The following is a 19,505-nucleotide window of genomic DNA, read 5'->3' on the forward strand; positions in this document are numbered from 1 at the left end:
CGTGCTTGGGTACACCTATACATATTGGGCATCAAACTGTTCAGAGGACCCTAGGCTTTCATATTTGGGATGATTTCTCTTGATACCTAAAAGTATGTGGGTAATACGATGCTGCAGAGTAGATATTTTGAGGTGATTTTTGGAAATGTCACCTAAATCACCAAATTTAGGAATGATTTGCGGCTTGGTACTTTGGCGTAGAAAGACATGCATACCCAATTTGGATTCGTTGGAATGTGTACTTTCCGAAAATATATGGTTTTCTGGGGTGAACTTACTGTTTTCTACTTTTGCCCCCCCCCAAATCGATGTAAATGTGTTGATTTTGCAGTACCTGAAATGACAGACTATATGGGGGTCTTCATTTTAGGGCCCCTATATGCCACATGCTTGGGTACACCTATACATATTGGGCATCAAACTGTTCAGAGGACCCTAGGCTTTCATATTTGGGGTGATTTGTCTTGATACCTAAAAGTATGTGTGTAATACGATGCTGCAGGGTAGATATTTTGAGGTGATTTTTGGAAATGTCACCTAAATCACCAAATTTAGGAATGATTTGCGGCTTGGTACTTTGGCGTAGAAAGACATGCATACCCAATTTGGATTCGTTGGAATGTGTACTTTCCGAAAATATATGGTTTTCTGGGGTGAACTTACTGTTTTCTACTTTTGCCCCCCCCAAATCGATGTAAATGTGTTGATTTTGCAGTACCTGAAATGACAGACTATATGGGGGTCTTCATTTTAGGGCCCCTATATGCCACATGCTTGGGTACACCTATACATATTGGGCATCAAACTGTTCAGAGGACCCTAGGCTTTCATATTTGGGGTGATTTGTCTTGATACCTAAAAGTATGTGTGTAATACGATGCTGCAGGGTAGATATTTTGAGGTGATTTTTGGAAATGTCACCTAAATCACCAAATTTAGGAATGATTTGCGGCTTGGTACTTTGGCGTAGAAAGACATGCATACCCAATTTGGATTCGTTGGAATGTGTACTTTCCGAAAAGATATGGTTTTCTGGGGTGAACTTACTGTTTTCTACTTTTGCCCCCCCCAAATCGATGTAAATGTGTTGATTTTGCAGTACCTGAAATGACAGACTATATGGGGGTCTTCCTTTTGGGGCCCCTGTATGCCACGTGCTTGGGTACACCTATACATATCGGGCATCAAACTGTTCAGAGGACCCTAGGCTTTCATATTTGGGGTGATTTGTCTTGATACCTAAAAGTATGTGGGTAATACGATGCTGCAGGGTAGATATTTTGAGGTGATTTTTGGAAATGTCACCTAAAGCACCAAATTTAGGAATGGTTTGCGGCTTGGTACTTTGGCGTAGAAAGACATGCATACCCAATTTGGATTCGTTGGAATGTGTACTTTCCGAAAATATATGGTTTTCTGGGGTGAACTTACTGTTTTCTACTTTTGCCCCCCCCAAATCGATGTAAATGTGTTGATTTTGCAGTACCTGAAATGACAGACTATATGGGGGTCTTCATTTTAGGGCCCCTATATGCCACATGCTTGGGTACACCTATACATATTGGGCATCAAACTGTTCAGAGGACCCTAGGCTTTCATATTTGGGGTGATTTGTCTTGATACCTAAAAGTATGTGTGTAATACGATGCTGCAGGGTAGATATTTTGAGGTGATTTTTGGAAATGTCACCTAAATCACCAAATTTAGGAATGATTTGCGGCTTGGTACTTTGGCGTAGAAAGACATGCATACCCAATTTGGATTCGTTGGAATGTGTACTTTCCGAAAATATATGGTTTTCTGGGGTGAACTTACTGTTTTCTACTTTTGCCCCCCCAAAATCGATGTAAATGTGTTGATTTTGCAGTACCTGAAATGACAGACTATATGGGGGTCTTCCTTTTGGGGCCCCTGTATGCCACGTGCTTGGGTACACCTATACATATTGGGCATCAAACTGTTCAGAGGACCCTAGGCTTTCATATTTGGGGTGATTTCTCTTGATACCTAAAAGTATGTGGGTAATACGATGCTGCAGGGTAGATATTTTGAGGTGATTTTTGGAAATGTCACCAAAATCACCAAATTTAGGAATGATTTGCGGCTTGGTACTTTGGCGTAGAAAGACATGCATACCCAATTTGAATTCGTGGGAATGTGTACTTTCCGAAAATATATGGTTTTCTGGGGTGAACTTACTGTTTTCTACTTTTGCCCCCCCAAAACAATGTAAATGTGTTGATTTTGCAGTACCTGAAATGTCAGACTATATGGGGGTCTTCCTTTTAGGGCCCCTATATGCCACATGCTTGGGTACACCTATACATATTGGGCATCAAACTGTTCAGAGGACCCTAGGCTTTCATATTTGGGGTGATTTGTCTTGATACCTAAAAGTATGTGGGTAATACGATGCTGCAGAGTAGATATTTTGAGGTGATTTTTGGAAATGTCACCTAAATCACCAAATTTAGGAATGATTTGCGGCTTGGTACTTTGGAGTACAAAGACATGCATACCCAATTTAGATTCAGGGGAATGTGTACTTTCCGAAAATATATGGTTTTCTGGGGTGAACGTACTGTTTTCTACCTTTGCTGCCCCCCAAAACGATGTAAATGTGTTGATTTTGCAGTATCTGAAATTACAGAACAAACGGGGGGTCTTCCTTTTGGGGCCTCCTATGCCACGTGCTTGGGTACATCTATTCATATTGGGCATCAAACTGTTCAGTGGACCCAGGATTTTATATTTGGGGTGTTTTACATTGATACCTAATGATGTGTGGGAGATATGTTGCTGTAGAGTGGAAGCTTTGAGGTCATTTTTCAAAAAATTCACCAATTTCTATAAAACACTATAACTTTAGGAAACAATTGCAACTTGGTGGTTTGGAGTACAAAGATATTTCTACCCATTTTTGATTCACCAGAATCTGTTCTTTCTAGTAATGGGTAGTTTTCTTGGGTAAACCTACTGTTAGTGGAATGTTTGGCCTTGAAATCAAAAGTATGCCGTTTGGGGAGTGTTGCTTTGGAAATTTGGTTGTGTACTGCTTGTAGATTTTGAGCTATACAAGTGAGAAATCTCCATAAAACTATATATATTTGGTATTGTCGCGTTCAGGAGACATAGACCTTTCTAAATCAGCTGTGTTCTCGTACGTAAAATGAATGAAGTTTCTGATATATGTGATTGTTCTTCGTGCAACATGATTTTTTTCATTTTATTTGACACTTAGAATCCAATATTTTTTTAGAGAAGTAGAATTACACCAAAATTCTTGCATATTGTGAAAGTTCAGGTTGTCCTGAAAAAAACAATATATTGTTTTCCTGGGTTAACTAAAAGACCACCCCAGGAAAGGCCCTTAAAGTGAAAGAGTGCAAAATATCTAAAAACTGCTTGGCAGTAGATGTTCGCATCTAGGACAAAACGGCTGGCAGGGAAAGGGTTAATAACAGTTAAACAACTATCTGTAAATCCAGTGAACTGCTTTATCTTATTCAGTGAAAACCGTGCTCAAATAGGAAACGTTGATGAAACTTAACAACCTTTCCCCTGAAAAATAAAAAATAAAAACTCCTACAATATCATCTGTTTATTCCTTTAATAGCATTTGAAGTTGTTGTTTGTTTAATGGGCCATTAATCCTTGGAATATTCCCATGGCAGAGACAAGCTTCCTTTCCAAATTCAATGTCATCGTATGGAACAATTTTAATCCCTCCATGTTCATGTGTTTTCCCTTGAGAACCAAGAGTTCTCCGAAATAGCGGAAGTCTTTAACTTGCACCGGGAATTCAGTCAGCATTGAAGTTTGTCTAAAGTATTCCATAGTTTTCTAGAACATGATAAAGATGGAGAGCTGAACGATGACTTTTCTATATCAGACTAATCAGATAACCAACGAGGCTCATCTGTGGAAGTGCGGCGAAGCGGACGCTGGCGAATTTGCACAGGTTAGTGAATTTGGGCCTAAGTTTCTAGGTTAAAAGTATCTCCCAGAAAACCTTGCTTACGTGAGACACTGCCGTAGCTCACTAGCCATCCTGGCCTACAATAGATGCCTACAATAGTACATCCGGGGCTCCACTATACCCTGCCTGGTTATAGCCACTTCTGGATAGGCCATAGCCACAGATAATGACACTGCAGATTCAGATTTTTATCCAAATGCCTTACACAAGACCATATGGATGACTTACCACTCTTAATGGGATGGGCCAAAAATTCTACTTACCTAGCCAAGCACCCTCCACCTGCTCCAAATATTTCAGGTTACACAGGACAAGGCTGATAACAAAAATACTCCAGCGTTCATACATGTTGCACAAATATGGTGCCAGCTAGCTGATAAGCAATACAGGCGGGCACATTCAAATCGGGGTGCAACCCCTGGTACATTTATTGCGTCACAACGTTTCGGGGGCGTTCCCCCTTCGTCAGGTGATACAGAATCCAATGTGCATACCCATTATATCGCCAAAAAACCTGATGAAGGGGGAACGTCCCCGAAACGTTGTGACGCAATAAACGTACCAGGGGTTGCACCCCAGTTTGAATCGCTTCGTGTGCCAGCCTGTATTGCTTTTCACAATTGAGATTGGGAGGGCCGTCTCCCTTAGGAGCTGTGCACCGAGCGGAACCATTTGGGAAAGGGCCTGAGCACGTGATCCTGTACAGAGTGCCGCTAGATGATGCCAGGGGTAACCTTGGCGTGACCAAAAGGAGTGGAAAAAGTGAGCAGTTCCTAATAAAGAGAATTTTTGTGCCATGATACTAATCTCCCCTTCTGACCAGAGAACCAGTTGTGTTCAGTGTCTGTGGAACGAGTTCGAATTGTGTTTCGTAACACTGGGTGACGGATTTGTGCTCTCAATGTATTGCCAGCAATGTTCTCCTAAATACAGAGAACTGGTTTGGACCTGATGGAGAAGAACAGAATAGAAGATGCAGTTGCCCTTGCAATTTCTCTATCACTGAATTACTGGTAAGAAAACAAAATTGACAGTGTTATAGGGTATCTTGTTCTGTAACATTTACTGAGCATACTGAGAGATTAGTGGCCAGGCGACAAATCTCCTCTTCTTCGTGGTGACTAATCTCCCCGATCTGCCTTCCACTGCCTGCCACCAGGCGATTTACATTTTAGCTGGCGGAAGGCAGTGGAAGGCAGATCGGGGAGATTAGTCACCACGAAGAAGAGGAGATTTGTCGCCTGGCCACTAATCTCTCTGAATCTACCCATGTAGCCAGAGCCTTAGGCTAAGGCCACACTAGGCGATAGCGCTGCGATTTGACTCGCGGCGACTTTTCGCCGCGACTTTTAAGCCGCAATCGCTGGGGAAACTTTTGTGCTGGCGTCTATGGGGAATCGCGTAAAATCGCCAGCGTAAAAACACACGCGGCGATCTTTTTTCTATTGTCGCTCGAAATCGCCTAGCGAGGCAATTTCGAGCGACAATAGAAAAAAGATCGCCGCGTGTGTTTTTACGCTGGCGATTTTACGCGATTCCCCATAGACGCCAGCGCAAAAGTTTCCCTAGCGATTGCGGCTTAAAAGTCGCGGCGAAAAGTCGCCGCGAGTCAAATCGCGGCGCTATCGCCTAGTGTGGCCTTAGCCTTAAGGGTCTGGCTACATGGGTATCTGCCCCCCCCATGTTCTAGTTTTAAACACTGCTTGAAATGAAACCCTACTCTTGAGTGGTCTGTTCTCTCTGCTCCATAAGTTGATTTCTGAGATCTAATCTGATCCACTGTTTTTTTTATAGATCTACCAGGCTGCTGTTATCTTGTGTTAGGGAGCTGCTATCTGGTTACCTTCCCATTGTTCTGTTGTTTGGCTGCTGGGGAGGGGGGGAGAGGGAGGGGATGATATCACTCCAACTTGCAGTACAGCAGTAAAGAGAGACTGGTTTATCAGAGCAAAAGTCACATGACTGTGGGCAGCTGGGAAACTGACAATATGTCTAGCCCCATGTCAGATTTCAAAATTAAATATAAAAGCAGCACTATTAACTGATGCTTTTGAAAAAAAGAAAATTTCCAATGATAGTATCCCTTTAAAGATCTCCTTCCTGTCCAGATAAGCTACCATTAGTCCCTGTCCATCTGTTTGCCTTGATATCCGGCTCCCCTCCTCCTCCTCCTCCTTAATATTTCCTATTGCATAAATATGTTTCTAAATGTAATATATGACAATATATTTTATGCAAAGTTTCACTTTTTAGGATTACTTCGTCTGAACCTGGAGAACCTCAAACTTCTACTGGCTGTTGGAGGACATAGTCTTCCAGGTACAAAAATGAAACCACTTGTTAACGTGCCACATTTAGCCCATCTTGTGGCTAAACTCAAGGGGATGATCCCTGGCAGATCACAACCATAAACGAAAAGGTGATTTTTGTTTTTGGGAAAGCTTTTTAAAGACACTGTATCCTTCATACTATCCAATGGCTCAGTCCAAGTATATACAGTGCCTAGTGACTATATAGTATAGTTTCATATATAATAGACAAGAACGCATGGCAGAATAAATATAGTGCCAATTCCTTCTATAATACCCCAGAATACATGATGGGATAAAATCAGTGCCAACTTCATGTACAATACCTCCATCCTGTTTAGTGATGGGCGAATTTGCGCCGTTTCGCTTCGCCGAAAAATGCGCGAATTCACTTTGAAATTCGCAAAACGGAGAAAAATTCGCAAAACTGCGCCGGCGTCTCGTTTTTGACGCCGGCGCCCGTTTTTGACGCCGGTGCCCGTTTTTGAGGGAAAAATTTTTTGCTGGCAAATTTTTGCCGCTAATTTTCGCGGGCCTTCCGTGAATTTATTCGTTGGCGGCGAATCACGCAAATTCACTGCGAATTCGCGCCTGGCGAATAAATTCGCCCATCACTAATCCTGTTTGCTTTCATTAAAATCCACCCATTGCCATTGCAAAGGAAGCCCTCAAAACAGAGCTTCATTTTAACTTATTCTCCCTTAGGAACAGAATTATTCTGTGGAAGACCAAACTACCACCAGTTGGACTGGTGCAGAGGTGAAATAGACCAGTGGATGGAAGTGAAAACAGACACCCTCTTTCTAGATCTAGAGTCTACTAACTGGATTATAGGAGACCTATGTGGGACAATCAGAAAGGGTTGAGTAAATAATGCCCCAATAGTAGCTTGGGGAAAGCCTAACAATGTAATAATGTAAATAAAAACATATTCAGTATTTGTACAGGTATAGGATCCCTTATCCGGAAACCCGATATCCAGAAAGCTCCGAATTACGGAATGGCTGTCTTCAATAGACTCCATTTTATCCAAATAATCCAAATTTTTAAAAATGATTTCCTTTTTCTCTGTAATAATAAAACAGTAGCTTGTACTTGATCCCAACTAAGATATAATTAATCCTTACTGGAAGCAAAACCAGCCTATTGGGTTTATGTAATGTTTAAAGGAATTTCTAGTAGACTTAAGGCATGAAGACCCAAATTACGGAAAGATCCATTATCCGGAAAACCCCAGGTCCCGAGCATTCTGGATAACAGGTCCCATACCTGTAGTACTTCACGTATTACAATTCTTGGACTCTTGAGGCAAAGCCACATCTCTTAATTGCAATTTCCATGCTGACCATCACAGCAACAAGCACAATTACAAGGCAAGGCCACACAAGATGATGGGTACCTACCACAATCATTCCAACCTAAGGCTTACTTTGTCACAAACTTTATTTGCTCCCCCCCCAAAAGTTGCAATAAAAGAAAATAAATTGAAAGCGATTTCCAAGATATATTGTTACTTTAAACGTGTTGTGGTTGTATGGGCTCCAGTTACTGAGAAATACGCACAAAAAGAGTCAAGGGATCATACAAAGACCCACACAATGACTCCCAACATCCAGGGTGTGACTCTTGCTGAACTAAACATTATGGTTCATGACAATTATTTCAACAACCCTTATCAGATAAGGGTATCTCATCATTCCCAAATTCTGTTGGATAAGAGGAAGCGAGCTGTACATCCAACAAGCAATACCATTGTCCAGCACAGGAAAAACCAGACAATAAAATCATGTCAAACAATGGGCCCGGTTGAGTTTACAGGACAGTGCAATTGTCAACTGCCAGCCAGACCCTCTCTAAATCAACATGTGGGATTCTAGATAATAGAACAAACCAGGAATTGCTTTTGGGTCAACGGAAATGGTCGTCTAACTTTATTTTTGCTTCAACATTGTGTTGGTATTAAAACTATGCCACTCGGCATACAATATTATATGTGTTATTATGGTTCTGGAGTCATGTCTTGAAAGACTTGACATCTATCTAGAGCAGGGGTCCCCAACCTTTTTTTTACCCATGAGCCACAATCAAGTGTAAAAAAAAGATAAAGAGCAACACAATCATGCAAAAAGTTCCTGGGGTGCCAATTATTTGGCTGTGATTGGCTATTGGTAGACTCTGTGTGGACAGGTGCCTCAGTTTGGCAGTTTTTATACAACCAAAACTTGCCTCCAAGCCTGAAATTCAAAAATAAGCTCCTGCTTCGAGGCCACTGGGAGCAACATCCAAGGGGTTGGGGAGCAACATGTTGTTCATGAGCCATTGGTAGGGGATCACTGATCTAACCTGTGATTTCTAAAAAAAATTAACCCTAAATTACAACTGCAGGATAAATTCCCGTTACAGTTTATAGGATCCCATTTAACGAAGCCAATGAAGACAATCCCAGTCTATATCCTATACAGACCAAAGGTAGAGTCAAAACGGGCAACAGATGTCTCCTGTAACTTCTCAAATGAAATAACCATTTTCTATGCAAAACAGTAACGCCTGGTTATGCGACATCAGTTCCTATCCCATCCCATATATCGCAATGGTTTGCCAAAATTTCGCCCACAAGTAACTACACAACAATTGTCAATAAACTATGAAAATCACCAAATCATTTGGTCAAACTCTAGTCTCAGAGTAGTAGAAGATCCTAAAAATGTTACCCCGAATCATGATTTTAAAAAATACGTCTCAAAGAAACACAGCATGTCTATAGTCATTATCAGTTTTTAAAGGGCATATAAAGGCAAAACAATAAAATCCCATTTTTACTTTCTTTAATGAAAAAGAAACCTATCTCCAATATACTTTAATTAAAAAATGTGTACCGTTTTTATAAGAAACCTGACTGTATGCAGTGAAATTCTCCCTTCATTTACTGCTGTGGATAGGAATTGTCAGACGGTCCCTAACTGCTCTGCAGGGAAACAATCATACTTATGAACAGCAGGGGGAGCCCCAGTCTTACTTCCCAGCCATGCAGAACTCAAGCAGCTTTGTTTGTTTCCCTGTAGAGCAGTCAGCGACTGTGTAGAGATTTGTATTGGATTTTATTTTTGGCTTTACATCCCCTTTACTGTTTCCAAATCCAGCTGCAGGGACAAAGATCATGGAGCCAGATTTAAACAGATAAACTGGGATTCTATTTGGAGGATTATTTTGCTGCAGCCACTGGTTCTGCAGAGTTGGAGAAAGTTTGTATTAAACAATACAAAAACTATAAAATCCACATTAGATTACATGACAACACAGGACCCAGTGCAGTATGTATATTCTGATTATTATTCAGTCTTGCTGTATCGGCTTCTGGAAGATATTATTTGACTTGTGCTGTTTTGATCATTTATGACGATCCCTAAGCAGCCCAGATCACACTGAGCATGTGCACAGTCTTGGTCTTGCAAAGATGTATAACAAAGTTACAAGATGGTGACCCCCTGTGGCCAACTTTGAAAGCATAAATCATTTGTTTGATTAGGCTTGTGGTGCAGTAAGTTCATGTTTATGTTTAGTATACAAAATACAGCATTTCTAGCCTTATTCTATTTTACACTTTACTTCCCCTTTTTAGTCCCTCTTAATATGATTTTTTGGCAAAGAAAAAACTTCACTGGGTGTGACTGTCTGCTGATAATCATTTGCCATTTTGATTTGTCTACGAATCATGTGCTCAAACTCATTTCAGTGCCCAGCCCAAAACTCAGATGTTCTGCCTTTATATATATACAGGAATGTGCCTGTGGTCAGCCATCATTACATACTGGCTCTTCCATACTGTGTGTCAGTCTTCTCAATACAGAATCACCTATTTAATATTTTGTTTACTTTTTCCTGTTTTAATTATTTGCTGTTTACAGGGTATAGGGACCCCATTGTGTAGGGCTAAAGCCCTTATGAGCATAGAACACCCCAAATCTATGAAATTAAAATTAAAAACAAAGTGAAAGTGACATACAAAGAAGTTACTACGTATATTTTTCTCAATTAATTACTTCTGGCTCTATGGGAAAGCCTGAAATTGAACTAGGAGATAAGCTTTTTCATCAAATTGAATCTGGCCCAAGATAAAGACAGTGTTATGTCCATGTACAATTCCCCAGTATATAAATACAGTGCCAATTCCATGCATTATACCTCCTTTCTTTGTGTTTTAGGAAATTCATTGGTGTTGGTTTGGGGAGAGCGTAGTCTTCATTAAGATATTAATATTTTCCTGTGCTTATTAGGGCAGAGACACATGCTGCCAGTATCGGACTGTGGTGCCAGAGGCCCACCAGAAAGCCCTAGACCTTGGGCCCATCAGAAAACCTAAAACTAGAGCCCACCAAAAAACCAAAGACAGTGGACCTTTCCAAACTATTATTCCTCTTCTCCTCTCCTCACTCAACCTCTTTATTCTCCTAGTTTATTATATTTACTTACAATATTCTCCCATTATTAAGCATTTTCCCCCAAAAAGAAATAGGGAATGACCATGAAATACGCCAAATGTTTAGAAACAAGAGGCCCACTGACACCTGGGCCCACCGGGAGTTTTCCTGGTATCCCGGTGGGCCAGTCCGACACTGCATGCTGCTATTTCGGTAGATTGGTTGCCCAAGCGACAAATCGATTCTTCCTCAGGTGACTAATCTCCCCCGAACTGTCTTGCCGCCGGTTAGATTTCGTTTTTCCTCACGAGGAAACTTCGGGCGACTTCGGAAAGCTGAAGCGATCCAAGTCCCATCCCACCGGTGATTTACATCCTAGCTGACGGGAAGCCAGTTTGATTAGTCGCCTGAATTGTATGATGGCACAGTTGACGATAGCGCAGACTTTTTCTTGGGACATGGGGACTTCAGTGTTGGTAACGTTTTGAAGGCACTGCAGACTGAATATATTAGTGTTCAGAGTTTTTTGCCAACAGCCGTGACTCATGTTGTGGTAACCGATTTATTTTTTGCATGACTAACCTTATAATTTGTCCAGGAATTTGGTCATCTCAAGCTGTCATTTTTTCCTAAAAGCATGTAAAAATAAAGGTTATGGGGCACATCTTTGGGTCTAGTTTTGCAAACACATCAGCTTAGTTGCTATAAAATTAAACTTATGTGACCTTCCTGTTATGCCTGGGACTGTTAATCATGAACGTTTGAGATTTTTATCACTCTTCCTTCATGGTGACTGTATATTGATTTGAGGTTTTTATTGGCTGCGAAAAACAATTTCCATACTTAATTAATGAGACATATGACTAAGTTACACGGGGCAGCTGAAATATGTTGTTCTTTTATTAAAAATTCTGTACTACAGCTAAATGTGTAATAGTTCAACCTTCACCTAATTACTAGTCGGGAATCTGCAGTATGGAAAATGAATCCACCATCTCTTCTTCTGAACCTCCATAAGACACAGGAGAATGCTGGAACTTAGACCTCAGCAGCAGATTAAGAGTAGAAGATCCATATCTGGCCACCGGTTGATGTCAAGTCAGCAACTTACTGGCTCATGGGGTTCTCAGGGTTGCCTGACCAAATGATATCTGGCTCAAAATTAGGAACGAATAGAAGGTTGGAACACATACAGTACATTCCCAAGACTAAAAATGGATATCTTCTGGTAAGGATGATGAGGCAAGGCTTGTATATCTTTATATAGGTATGATGGTTCTGTTATCTGTAAGGCTTGGTACCCAGGGTTTTCCAGGTGAGGGTTATTCTTGTAATGTGGGCACTGTGCCTTATGACTACAATGGCTACTAGTAAACATTTTAAGATCAAAAAACCCAATAGGATTGTTTTGCCATCAGCAAGGATTTATACTAGGTACTTTTTGATTACAAAATGAAGAATTGTTTGGCATTGCTTTATCTCAAAGATTTCCAGGTAACAAGTTCTGAGATCACAGTTCCCTACTGTACTAAAATAGATCTGACAGGGGAAACAAACTTTATTGTTATTTAATATTATCAAGTATTTTTAGAGGGCCAACATATTGCGCAGCATTGAATTGCAATGGATAAAACATATATACATATATCCACCAAGGTACAGAGCTCACAGAAGAAAGGAAAACGGTATGTCACATAAAGCTTACAATCTAAGGAGGAGGTTATAGGAGAGTTTCTTGTGGAAGAATTAAGGCACGGAGTTTCAGTAGTAGCAAGGGAGAAAGGACAGGAGATGAAAGGGGATGTAGGTGTTGTAAGAATGTGGTGGATGTGAAAGGAAAATTAGATATAGGGGAATTGAGTGCCTTTAAAGCATTAGCCATTTACTCCAAAAAACAAAAGGGTGTGTTATGCATTTAAAGTGGACCTGTCACCCAGACACAAAAATCTGTATAATAAAAGTCCTTTTCAAATTAAACATGAAATCCAATTTCTATTTTTTATTTAAGCATTCATAGCTGTTGTAAACTCATTTAAAAATCTCAGCTGTCAATCAAATATTGTCTGCCCCTCCTCTATGCCTAGGCATAGAGGCGGGGCAGACAATTACTTTACTTTCCATTCAGCACTTCCTACATGTCACTGCTCTCCCCACATTCCCCCGTTCTCTTTACCATTTAATTGTGTAACCAGGACATGGGGATGGACATCAGGTCCCCCATTCTGGTGCACAAACATGATTCTGAGTTGATGCAAGGTTTTCCTTAAAAACAGTGTCCACAAAACGGCTCCTACCTGCTTGCTATCATTGTGAGTTCCCAGACTGAAGGAAACAAGATTCAAATAATTTATACAGTGTAATTAAAGTTCATTTTGCTTGACTAATGTGATAAAATAGGATTTTGAATAATTTTTTTGAGTGACGGGTCCCCTTTAAACATAATGGACTATTACCCTGCTCATTTGCTTTAGAATCACTACTAGTGTCTATATCAGGGGTCCCCAATCTTTTTTACCCATGGGCCACATTCAAATGCAAAAAGAGTTGGAGAGAAACACAAGCATGAAAAAGTTTCTGTAGATGACAAATAGGGCTGTGATTGGGTATTTGGTAGCCCCTATGTGGACTGGCAGCCTATAGGAGACTCTGTTTGGCAGTACACCTGGTTTTTATACAACTAAAACTTGCCTCCAAGCCTGGAATTCGAAAATAAGCAACTGCTTTAAGTCACTGGGAGCAACATCCAAGGGGTTAGAGAGCAACTGGTCTATATCATGGCTGTCCAACTGGAGGCCCAGGGGCCAGATGTAGCCCTTTAAAGGGGTTTTTATGGCCTACAGACTTCTGGGAGGCACTGCAGACTTCACTACATGACATCATCGTTTTCATTTAATTCAGCCATCCAACATGCTGTATAGAATATACCATAATTGGGCCACTTTTGGTCTATATAAATAAGCAAGGAATTGGGGTGACTCCATCCACCTCTCAGTCACATAACAACACCTACTGTAGATATGATGGGAAATAATGTACATACTCAAATTCTTAAGTTGTGGGCTTCCTCCACCCTGACTTGTTGCCTGCAGAGTAAAGTATCTGAGACTAGGAGACTTGTACACAGGTCCATCTCTTCCAAAAATGCCAGCACTATGAGTTGGTGCCCCCCAAAAATTTTCTATAGAATACTCATTGTCTGGTTTCTCTCTATGTCTTCTTGTTTGATTTTTCTGACTCCATTCAGAGAAATCTGTGGTTTTTCAGAAGCAGGGCTGGGAACTGTGAGTCACAAAGTCTTATGAGCTTGCATCCAGAGCTGCACTAAATGAAACCGTCCCGTTGCTAAAGAGGGAGACTCAAGGCCACAGAGAGAGAAGAAAGTTTTCTTTGTGGTTTTCATAACTACTGCGGAGGGAAAAATGCTACTTCTTCTAATGAAAGGGACAGAGGGTTCTCTCTGTTCATGGGTTTTGCTGTTGGCATGTGGATATGATGAAGAAGTGGACATTTTATTGCAGTAATTAAAAACGGCCTATTTGATAAATCTGCCTAACAAATCTTCCCAGTTTGCCGGTTCATCCTTACATAATGTCAAACTTGGAGGCCTTTAGAGGAGAACTAAAGCCTAACTAAAGAAGTAGATGTTGTACATGATGTTTTGTGCTTCTGTACCAGCCCAAGGCAACCACAGCCCTTTAGCAGTAAAGATCTGTGTCTCCAAAGATGCCCCAGTAGCTTCTTTTCTGCTGATTCACATGCTCTGTGCTGCTGTCACTTACTGAGCTTAGGGACCCACTCACAATATACAGTACACATAGAATAGAAATGTCACAATATAAGGCTGATTAGTAATTAATACACATAATTACTACATGGCAGCACAGAAACCAGTGCAATTAGCATCAGAATTGAATAATCAGCAAACCTGTAGCATCAGCTTATATTACAGCCAGGGAAGCTCATTTCTGCTGGATAATTAGTGACGAGCCCTAAGCTTAGCTTCTCAACAGCCAATCAGAGCCCACTGAGCATGTGAGTGTCACAGACACTTTCCAAGATGGTGACCCCCTGTGACAAGTTTGAAGTCCTGGATCATTGCTGCTATTGACAAGCTCAAACTTTAGCCTTGTGCAATAAGTTCACTATATAAAAAATGCCATTTTTGTCCATAGTCATTTTTTGGGTTTAGTTCTCCTTTAATAAGTCACTACTTACAGTAGAAAAGTAAAGGTCCAATCTGTGGGGTTTTCAGCTGTTGTAGAACTATAAATCTCCCTGGGGCATTATCTTTACAGTTTAACGACAGTTGCAGACGGGATACCTCGACTCCTATATTGCATTGTGTTTAAATACTGTAGCTCTTATTAGATCTCTATACCGCCTAATATTTTGGAAATAGAAAGAGGTAGAAAAAAAGGGGACCTGCATATCTGACGATTCAGCTCTTAAAGGAGAAGAAAGTCATCCTGCACTTGGGGGTACCAAATGTTAGGCACCCCAAGTGATTGTATTGACTTACCGGAAACCCCGGGCTGGTGCTCCTATCAGCAGAAAACTGCACCGGCCCAGGTTTATACCAGTGAGCACCACGGAGTGATCTTCATCCGTCTCCCTAGAACGAAAAGCTGAACTTTAACTATTTCGTTCAACTGCGCATGCGTCTGTCCCGGGAAATTTGAAGAAAGAAGAAGCCGGAATAAGATGGCTCCGTGGTGCTCACTGGTATAACCCGGGCCGGTGAAGTTGATAGGAGCACCGGCCCGGGGTTTCAGGTAAGTCAATACAATCACTTGCAGATGCCTAACATTTGTCACCCCCAAGTGCACCAAGCCTTTCCTTCTCCTTTAAGGTTTGTAGAAAAAAAAACGATTAATCTTTCCCACGACCAATGGGCAAAATTGAAACACATATGGCCACCTTAAGGGCTCTTACACGTGGGCGTTTTTTTCCCTACGTTTTTTATGCATTTGGAAAGCGTTAAAACAGCAGGTTTGGGTGCAAAAAAATGCATTGCTAATGAATTCAATTATATTCATGCATCACTCATGAGCGTTCTGAGTTGCTTTTACTCGGTTTGCGTGCGTTTGTTTAGGGAGGAACTCCACGATGCGTCTGGTGCGGGTAAGTGTAATTATTACCTGCGATTTCTCCTTCACTTCCCTTTATCGTCACAACATCCGACGCGTCGCATGCGTTTTAGCACCAGACGCATCGTGGAGTTCCTCCCTTAGATGCAGAATGCTGCATTTTCTTGCGCTTGACGCACGTTCAATAGAACTGGGGGTTGTGCTTGGAACGAAAAAAAAAATGCTCTTAGCTGGTCAAAAAAAACTTGTTTAAACACAATATACACATTTTTCACGTTCAGCTTGAGTTTGAAAAACGCTTATAAAACGTAAGAGCCCTAACTCAATTATCTTTATTTTGCTTTGTGAGACCTTCTGTAACAGCATTGCTATGGGTGGCGTTAGAACTAGAAATGCACCAAATCCACTATTTTGGATTCGGCCGAACCCACGAATCCTTTGTGAAATATTTGCCCGAAAACAAATCCTAATTTGCATATGCAAATTAAAGGGATACTGTTATGGGGAAAAAAAAATCAAAATGAATCAGTTAATAGTGCTGCTCCAGCAGAATTCTGCACTGAAATCCATTTCTCAAAAGAGCAAACAGATTTTTTATATTCAATTTTGAAATCTGACATGGGGCTAGACATATTGTCAATTTCCCAGCTGCACCAAGTCATGTGACTTGTGCTCTGATAAACTTCAATCACTCTTTACTGCTGAGTAATATCACCCCCTCCCTTTCCCCCCCCCAGCAGCCAAACAAAAGAACAATGGGAAGGTAACCAGATAGCAGCTCCCTAACACAAGATAACAGCTGCCTGGTAGATCTAAGAACAACACTCAATAGTAAAATCCAGGTCCCACTGAGACACATTCAGTTACATTGAGAAGGAAAAACAGCAGCCTGCCAGAAAGCATTTCTCTCCTAAAGTGCAGGCACAAGTCACAGAACCAGGGGCAGCTGGGAAATTGACAAAATGTCTAGCCCCATGTCAGATTTCAAAATTGAATATAAAAAAATCTGTTTGCTCTTTTGAAAAATGGATTTCAGTGCAGAATTCTGCTGGAGCAGCACTATTAACTGATGTGTTTTGAAAAAAATTTTTTTTTCCCATGACAGTATCCCTTTAAGGGTGGGAAGAGGAAAACATTTTTTACTTCCTTATTTGGTGACAAAAAGTCACGCGATTTCCTTCCCCAATGGCTTTTTTGCATATTCAAATTAGAAACCGGATTCGGTTCGCCAGGCAGAGGAATTCGCCGAAGTCTGAATCTCGAATCCTGTATTCGTTGTATTTCTAAAACAAACCTATAGCCAATCAGGGAATCAAACGGTTCATTTTTCCAGCTGCCAAAAGTCATTATGAACCATAACCAGCACCTGTGAAACAAACCTCTCCTGCTGTTTTCCAACTACAACTCCCATCGGCTTGTAGATAAATGAGTTAGTATATGGAGCAGGCCGTATTATTTGTCAGAAGTAACCCATAGAAACAATGAAATTCTTGCTTTCCAATCCAACTGCCCCCCCCCCCGCTGTATCAATGCTAACTACCAATTTGTGGTTACTAGACCGGAGCCCTTTTCATGGGGGTTTATTCTTTTTTTTCACCTGCAGAATCAGATTAATACACAGGGTCCAATAGTTTGGTGGGTACAGTACCTTTCCACAAAGAAGAAAAGCAGGTAGACGTGGGCTCCGTTACCGCATCCCCTGGGGACAAAAGATCTGTGAGACGGACTGGGATCTGTTCAGCTCTGAGGAAGAAGAAGGAAAGAACACAATTTAGTATTTATCTCTGCACCCAGGTCTCCTCTCCCCACCAAGCACAATGCCCATCATCATGTCATGCTCCCAGCCCTGAGTGTACCAGGAGAGCACTGGGCTATGAATGGACGGCTTTATGGAGGGCCCTGTGCAACAGCAGCCTGTGCAGATTGTCCCTGATTGACATGAGCCTGGAGGGGACAATCAGAGCACAAAGCACTAATTGTAAGCTTTGCTGTACAGAGCTGGCTGCTCATTGTTATTATAGTGATATCAGAGGCAGAAGTCACACTATTATCCTCCTCTAGTCATGTGCCAAGCAGTGGCGTAACTAGGGCCCCCAAAACAAAATCATTTTAGGACCCCACTAAACACTAAGGGGCAAATTCACTAACATTCGTAGTTTCGCCAGCGCTCCGCAAATTCACTAAAATCCGAAGTTGCGCACAGGGGTAGCGTAAGATTGCGAAGTTGCGCTAGCGTTGATTCGCTAAGTAAAGCGAAGTTACGCTAGCGAAGGCTAATTTGCATACGGCGCCAAATTCAAATTTCAATGGAGGAATATGTATCTGCACTACAAATGGCTAGAAACCCTTCAAAACATCAAATAAAAAATGTATTTTGCCCTACACATGTGCCCACTGTCTAGGTAAGTTGCCATGAGTCAGGAAATGTAGGGGGGAAGGAGGGGAGCCCCAAAAAAATTTTCGATCTTTTTCAGCCTATCACCCATAATGTAGAAAACACGCCAGCGTTTTTTGGTACTTAGAAAAAATTGTGACTTTTTTTGAAGCAATCCCTATCTACTCTATTGCGCTTCGCCAGGTCTGAGGTGGCGAAGGAAGTCTAGCGTAAAAGGTAGCGTTCGCTACACTGCGCGCGTTAGTGAATTTGCGTAGTTACTTCGCTTGCGAAAATTCGCCAGGCGTAAGGGTGCGAAGTAACACTAGCGAAACTACGCCAGCGTTCGTTAGTGAATTTGCGCAGTAACGAAAATGCCAAACGCTAGCGAATTAACGCTAGTGAATTTGCCCCTAAACAAGAGATATTGATCCTGCTTATTAGTCAGAAGCCCTCTAGGCCCCCCAATAGATTAGGTTTTCCCTTTATAGGCATGCTACTGACCCTAAGCAAATCTCGCAGTGTTTTCTTATCTTCACCATTTAGCCCAGGCCTGACGGGACATCAAAGCTGATTTGCACAATGTGCTATTTCTGACACAGAATGACATTTATTTTACCCCAATGCCGGCAATGTTGTGATAAACAAATTGTTGCTTTTGTCCCAGTTACATAGTTACATAGTTAAATTGGGTTGAAAAAAGACAAAGTCCATCAAGTCCAACCCCTCCAAATGAAAACCCAGCCCCATACACACACCCCTCCCTACTTTTAATTAAATTCTATATACCCATACCTATACTAACTATAGAGCTTAGTATCACAATAGCCTTTGTATTATGTCTGTCCAAGAAATCATCCAAGTCCCTCTTATAGTCATTAACTGAATCAGCATCACAACATCACCCGGCAGTGCATTCCCCAACCTCACTGTCCTGACTGTGATGAACCCCCTACGTTGCTTCAAATGAAAGTTCTTTTCTTCTAGTCTAAAGGGGAGGCCTCTGGTACGTGATTCTCTTTATGGGTAAAAAGGTCCCCTGCTATTTGTCTATAATGTCCTCTAATGTACTTGTAAAGTCTAATCATGTCCCCTCACAAGCGCCTTTTTTCCAGAGAAAACAACCCCAACCTTGTCAGTCTCCCCTCATAATTTAACTCTTCCCCCCCTCTAACCAGTTTAGTTGCACTTAGTCTCTGCACTCTCTCCAGCTCATTTATATCCCTCTTAAGGACTGGAGTCCAAAACTGCCCCCATACTCCAGATGAGGCCTCACCAGGGACCTATAAAGAGACACAATTATGTTTCATCCCTTGAGTTAATGCCCTTTTTTATACA

At 41.4% G+C, this 19,505-nt stretch overlaps 1 protein-coding gene across 1 annotated transcript in view; it reads right to left on the minus strand.

Annotated features, from left to right (window-relative positions):
- Positions 1-17,540, minus strand: part of gjc2.S (gap junction protein gamma 2 S homeolog) — a 53,520-nt gene extending 35,980 nt beyond the window's left edge. The window contains exon 1 of the mRNA XM_041567334.1: positions 17,442-17,540. The gene's annotated coding sequence lies outside the window, so the exon portion shown is untranslated. The remainder of the gene's footprint in view (positions 1-17,441) is intronic.
- Positions 17,541-19,505: the final 1,965 nt, after the last annotated feature.

Source organism: Xenopus laevis, chromosome 6S (genome assembly GCF_017654675.1).
Source record: "Xenopus laevis strain J_2021 chromosome 6S, Xenopus_laevis_v10.1, whole genome shotgun sequence".
Classification (NCBI taxonomy): domain Eukaryota; kingdom Metazoa; phylum Chordata; class Amphibia; order Anura; family Pipidae; genus Xenopus; species Xenopus laevis.